Here is a 7,079-nt window from a genome sequence, read left to right on the forward strand (position 1 = left end):
TTGGTTGGGCATAATCAGAACCCCATGACTATTCCTACTAGAATGACATTCTCCCATTTGAGGGAATGGTCATTCCCTACTCCTCCCTTGGGAATGAAATCTCATTCCTGCTTATTCCAATTCTTATTCTCATTCCTGTCTGAACCAAACAGACTATGTGAATAGACCATTCCGATTCTAAAGAATTCTCATTCCGATTCCAACTACGAACCAAACAGACCCTAAATTCCAAATTTCCAATTATAATCTTGATTTCTAAACCCAAAGAAGACTATTGACCTTCCACAAAAGAAACCCATAGGATCTTAGCAAAAAGAAACAAAAGAAACTAAACTCAGTTTATGATAAAGGGATACGTGTTCCTCGATTTATGATAGACCTCTTCTTTCAAGTCTCTCAAGGGAGAGAAGCTCCATATATTATGTTCCCTTTTTTCATGGGGGAATCTCACTAAAACCCACCACACAAATTTTACTTTCACTATGGCTCCGTTTGTTTGTGATACAAATGCCGAACTGGGGTATTTATGTACCGCGGTTTGCGTTTGTGAACATTTGTTTGATATGTAAAAATAGTAATGATTATCAGATCAAAAATATATTTTCTGACACTTTTGTACTTTAAGAAGTAAGCATTACTCTGCCTATTTTTTGGATACAATTTTGTGTTCTTTTGATAATTAACTTTTTGACCAAAGTTAAAGCATTGAAGCATAAGATAGTTGGAGCATTTCAAGCAAACAAGATAAGTGCAAAAATGGGTTAAAATGTGAACCGTGTTTGCATTCATGAACCAAAAAAAGGGTAAATATGCAATGTACATATTTGCATTTGCATTACAACCAAACACAGCCTATATATTCACATCAATTTAAAACTTCCAACACCCCCACCTATGACACTATACCCCCTCCTTGTATTGGTATCAATACCCCCATTGTCACTGTTTCCAACTATACGGTGAAGTAAAAATTTGTGAGGTGGGAGTGAATGACGATCTCCCTTCTTTCATTCCATTGGCTAGGATTAATCTACAAGCAATACTAGCAAAAGCTTAATTGCATGGACAATATGCTAGAGACAAGGTGTGGGCCTACATAAAGTGTTTTGGAGTTTTTATAGTTCATTCCACCCCAGAAATCTGAGCCCCACCGTACAGGTGGGATGAATCTTGACTGTGGATTAATGCCAAATCCACGGGGTAGGATGTAGTTTATAGGGGGGGGGGAGGCTACTAGTAGACTAGGAGGGGGCTGTAATTTCCGATTTCTGAGGTGGTGCTGTCTATTTATCCTAAGTGTTTTCTTATTGAGTCTATTTTGTCCCTAGTCCTCTTTTGAATGTGCATATGATATGCAGATTAAGGTTTCTCTTAATTTATATAACAATGAACAAATGACCTGAGCCACATAGATACAAGTTATATATAGTTTTTGTTGAATTATAAGAGAAAGAATATAGTGGGGATAATGGGAAGGTTAGAATGCAAGATGATTATTAAGTGCCTAACAAGATAAAAACAAAAGGAAAAGAAAAGTTGTTGAGAGTGTAAAATATCAAGAAATATAGTAATAGTTAGTGCCTATTTTGGAGGGCTGAGTTTGAGAATCACCTATTTTAAAGCAACGAGGTAAGCTATTCAAAGGGGCTAAAGTAGATAACCTTTGGAATGATTGATTGATAATCGATTTAGGTTGTTTGGATTTTTCACCAAAATACCAAATATGATTTATAGTCTGTTCATGTGGGCTCACATTGGAAAGCCAGGAGTTGCTGCACTTCAACCCTCCTAAACAAATACCTAGTTTCTTGTAAATTGTAAGTAGTATGTTCATAAAACTTAAAAAGAAATATTACTTGGGTTCAATAAAGACAGGTCTTAGTCGTTTTTCATGTTGTTCAACTTAGTTCTTTTTCTACTTTTAATTTAGATCTCACACATTGGGAATATCTTCCTATGAATTTAATATACGTGTAGATATTCCCAGTGTGTGGATTGATACTGTGTGAGTAGAGTTTTTGCTTGTAGGTGATTTGGGCTCCTAAAATATCAAATCATATTTCACTATCAGTAGTTGTGATTAAGCTATATATATTTGGCCTTTGTTTTGTGAATGCTTTACTACTTTGTATGCTTCTAAAATATGTTTCATTTATTACTATTTCTTGAAAAAGAATTGATGCATCCTAAGAACACTAAAAGTGGGGAGCCCAACCTAAAAAATTAAAAAGTTCAAGGTTTTGGGCCCAGCTCTAGCCTAAGGACCAAAAGTTCAAGCCTAATGCATGAAAAAATGTAGGTTAGGTCAATTTGAGCTTCTGTTATATCATGTGTATCGTATTGATATTGATATTGAAAGTCACCAATACTCAAAATATGAAAACTTTGGGGGTTTGGAATGTTTCAGATGTTAGATGTCTTATTGGCCTATTTGTTAATTATCAAGCTGAAAAAGTTAAAAAGATGTAAGTATCCACTATTCGAAATGCATCATGCGCATTTTTTTTTTTTTTGTATTGGGCATGTTGATATTTTCAGGAGAAGGTAAAGTATTGCATTAATAAACAAAGATCAATATATAAGAAGCAACTTGCACATGAATATATAGTAATCTCCAAGTATTTCCATATCCCCAACCCCTGAATTTATAATATGGTTATCATATACAAAAAAAGGGAATTAAAGCCCATATCTTTAAACAAATTATGAATGGCTAGCTAAGAAAATATTTTCTCTATAATTTCGTTGAATATGGAATCACTAGAGTTGTTCATATTTTTAAATATCCTAGCATTTCTTTCTTGCCATATGCACCAAAAAAATCACTATTGGAACCAAGTTCTAGGCCATCTTTCCTCTTTTGGGCAAACCTCTCACCCTCCACCCCTCAACAAAATCCACATAGGTCCAAGACAACAACTCTTCAGTTCAAACAATTACCAGATTTTAAACCAAATCTCATAAGAAAATCTGTATATAATATAGTAAAAGATGATTTACTGTCTCTATGTGATATACACATAGCACACGGTATAATCTAAACCCAACATCAAACCCTTCTTCAACAAATTCTTTCATGTAGGTAGTCTATACAAAAAGGCTATCTTCGAAGGGACATTCTTACACTAAATAATATTTATAGCAGTTGTTGGGTCCTCAAATCTTGTGATGTAATTGCATAAGGGTTTTACAGAGAATTTGCTTGATTTCTCCCATACCCAAACTTGTCTATCAACTCTTCCCACCTCCACTTGGGTGCTATAGTATGTAGCATTTTCTCCCTGTGACCTACCTCCCAATCATTCAAGTTTCTTTTAAATTGTGGACTCCATACTATATTTTCATCCTATAACTACATGCAGTTAGCCACTTGAACCTCCTTATTTCGTAGTGTCAACTCAAAATGTCTAAGGAATGTTTTCATCAAAATTTTGTTCCTACACCATCCATTCTTCCAAAGCTTCCCTTCATAGCCATCCCCTATCTTAAACCTCATCCCTTTTGAGAATAAAGAAGCATAATCCTTCTCAATAAATTTCTAATTTATTTGATTAGCCATTTGATTCATTAGAGGCCCATGAGTCCTAAGCCAAATTCCTGTATCCATATTTTGCAATAATTACCCTCCTCCATAACCCTCCTTGATGTTTTCCAAACCTGCAGTACCATTTTCTAAGCATGGCAATATTCATATCATTCATCCTTCTCACCCCTAAACCTCTTTGAACTTTAAATTTACATACCTTGTTCCAATTGACTAGATGATATTTTTGTCCTCTTTCCACTCCCCTTTAAAGATCTCTCATCTTTTTCTCTATGGACCCAACCATTTTTGCATGTTGATATTTAAACCTCGCATATCTATAGTTAAGCTAACAATAATAATAGTGAAAATGATTACTATTCTTTTGTTCAATTCCTATAATTGAATCCCCTAAACAAGTCTGAACTCCCTACTACTACCTTAGCCAAAAGTATTAGCCGATCTAGGAACCTAGTGAAAACCTCTTTATGTTATTTTTGGTGCTAGCTATGATTTATAACTTATTTTTGGTGTTAATGATGATTTATATACGTATGTATATAAAACAAAAGTTATGGCTATTCTCTCTATTATCAATCTTTGACCTTGAGTTTTTATTGAATAAGCCTAAGTAGATAAATTAGAACCCTATTACTTGCTTGTAATCTAGATCATGTTTCTTGAAATTTGATAATGATAAGCCACATGGAACCAATTGTATTTTTTTTTATGAAGCCCTCAGGCAAATCAATTAAGTATTAATAGGTAGGAATTACAAAACATCGATTCCTCATAAATTAAACTATCAATACAATGGGTAGGGGTCTAGAGCCAACTCAAACAAGGAGAGTTATAAAACGATAAATGAGTGAGTGAATGAGCTACACAATTGGCATCCTTCCATACATGAGTGATTAAGAATGGATGGAAATTTTGAAGGAGCTTCAATCCTACAACTAGTTAGAGTGTATCTGATGCAACAGGGAGGGGATGGAACCATTACCAATAGGGAATGTATTGTGATTAATGAGTCACCTTCAAGAATTATGTGATCCAACTTCAAAAGAGCTACTAGCTGAATACCTTCTTTGAAAGCTAACACTTCAGATTCAATAGGAGAGTAAGGGGGAATAGTCTTGTATATATTGGCTACATGATACCCCTTGGAATCTCTGATAATGATCCCCAGTCCAACTTTGCCAAGGGAGTAGACCCCTTCAACATTTATCTTGAAATTGCATTTGGGTGGAGTAGTCCAAATCACCATCGGCGCCTTTGGAGTGGATTCAATAGGAGGAGACTTGCAGAGAGGAACTCATAGACATACATGAGTAGTCATTGAAAATTGACTTAGCCTGAAGCCACATTCTCCTTATTAGATCAGGGGAAACATTCTCAAATACAAGATTATTCTAGGCTTATCTTTCTAGATCAACCATAAATAGATTAATATATCATACAATAGAGGCCTACCATCACTTCGGGAGTGGTTAACTAACCACCAGGTTACCTAATCTACCACAAAGCAAGAAACCTCTTCCGATCTAATGGCCAAAGTAGAACCATAGGTTAAGAACAGGTGCTTAATCATACAATAGTCCACTATATATGTATTTTAATTTTGAGATATCCCACTCTATCTTAGAATGATAAAATAAGTCAGCTACTTTAAGAAAGGTATGCTGAGTGTAAGTCGACTCTAAACAAAATTTGGGTAAATATGCTATCCAAGGATCAAGCTAGATATTGATTGTCCTCTCATCACCCATTGCCCTACAAGCACCCTTGTGAAAGGACTTCTCTAGTAGACAAAATTACTTTCCAAATTCTGGAAGCATTTGTTGGTGTCTTCACATGCCAAAAGCACTACTAATTCATATATCTTTTGTATCTAACGTGTAGCTCGGCAACCAATTTTGATTGAGAAATGATTGACCACACTTTCAAATAAATATGCTTAATGTCTTCTTTGAAGGTCTCTTTGAAACTAAACTAGAGTTAATTTGGAAGATGCAAACCTTGCCTCGTGGGGAACCAAACCATAGTATTAAGGGTGCAAGTTGGTCAGGTTGGGCTAGGTTTATGGTCAACCTATGCCCAACCATGCCATCCACTAATGCTTTGAGGTTTATGCCAAGTTATTCAACCTTGTGTCTCTAACTAGGAGTGGATTTGAGTTGAGCTGAGTCAAATATCTGGCTATTCGAGCTTGGCTCACTAAAAAATTATGAGACTCGAACCCGAGCTTGAGCTTGATTTCAGTTAAAGAGTTGAACTTGAATTCAACTTAACTCAAAAGCTCATAAGTTACGTTTGACCTTGAATCGGTTCAAGCTTGACTATGATCCAAACTTCCTATAAAAATAAAAAAAGTTATATATAAAAATATTAATTTTTTTTATTTTACATATATAAAATTAAGAATTATAAAAACTAGTTAATATTATACATATAAAATATTATATATGTATACATATATGATATTTTTATTTTTATTTATATATTTGTGTATATAGCTCATGAAAAGCTGGATTCTTGTCAACCCCTATCTCTAATGACCAACTTGCCAACCAATTTTGATGGAAAAATGACTAATCCACACTTTCAAATAGATATACATAGCGTCTTCTTTGAAGGTTTCTTCGAAAGTAAATAAGAGTTAATTTGGAAGATGCAAACCTTGCCTCATTGGGAACCAAACCATAGTATTAGGAGTCCAAGTTGAGTGGCCTAGGTTGGGTTTATGGTCATCCTAGGCCCAACCCTAAGATTTGGGCCTAAGGTCCAAGCCTGAGGTGAAGCCTGATCTTCTCAACCGAGCCTAGCATGCACTGTAATTTGATGCATTCGGGTTGGGCTCAGGCTCGAGCTGGAATAAGGTTGGTTAATGAACCCATTCTAAAATTACACATGTATGTATGTATGTATGTATGTATACATGCATGCATGTAGCCAGGCTTGGGTTGGGACAAGATTGGACCAAGATTGGACCAAGCTTGGGCCAAGTTCAAACTACCTAAGGGCTAAGCTCTAGCCGAGCCTGAAAAATAAAAAAAACCTGAAGTTTTCGGCCCAAGCCCAACCCAAGGACTAAAAATCTAAGCCTACCTTATGTAAAGTTTTGGGCTGTCAGTCTAGGTGTGGGTTGGACTCGCTCAAGTTGCATCCCTACATAGTATTAGGATTTAGGTTAGTAGTTTCTTAGTTTAACCTTAACTCAAAACAAACTCCAAGTGTATTGGTTGTATCAAAATATTTGGTATTTCTTTTAATATTATTAACTATAATATAAAATGTTTTCTTTTTTAGCCCATATGTCCACTAAAACGGCCTTTTGAAGCCTCTATACATCGTTTAAGTTTAGGCAAACACTCCGGTTGATAATTATAATGAAGCTAGTGTACCAAGGGAAAGCAAACCAACCTATCGTAGTTCAACAGAAAATTATACATTTTCATTATTTTACTTCTCATAATACTATTGTAAAACAATAATTTTGGTTTGTGTTTGAACAAGTGCTTCTAGTCCTTGCATGCCAATTCCTGTTAACCAACCT

This window comes from Nelumbo nucifera, chromosome 1 (genome assembly GCF_055504915.1).
Source record: "Nelumbo nucifera cultivar China Antique chromosome 1, China Antique-T2T, whole genome shotgun sequence".
NCBI classification, from domain to species: domain Eukaryota; kingdom Viridiplantae; phylum Streptophyta; class Magnoliopsida; order Proteales; family Nelumbonaceae; genus Nelumbo; species Nelumbo nucifera.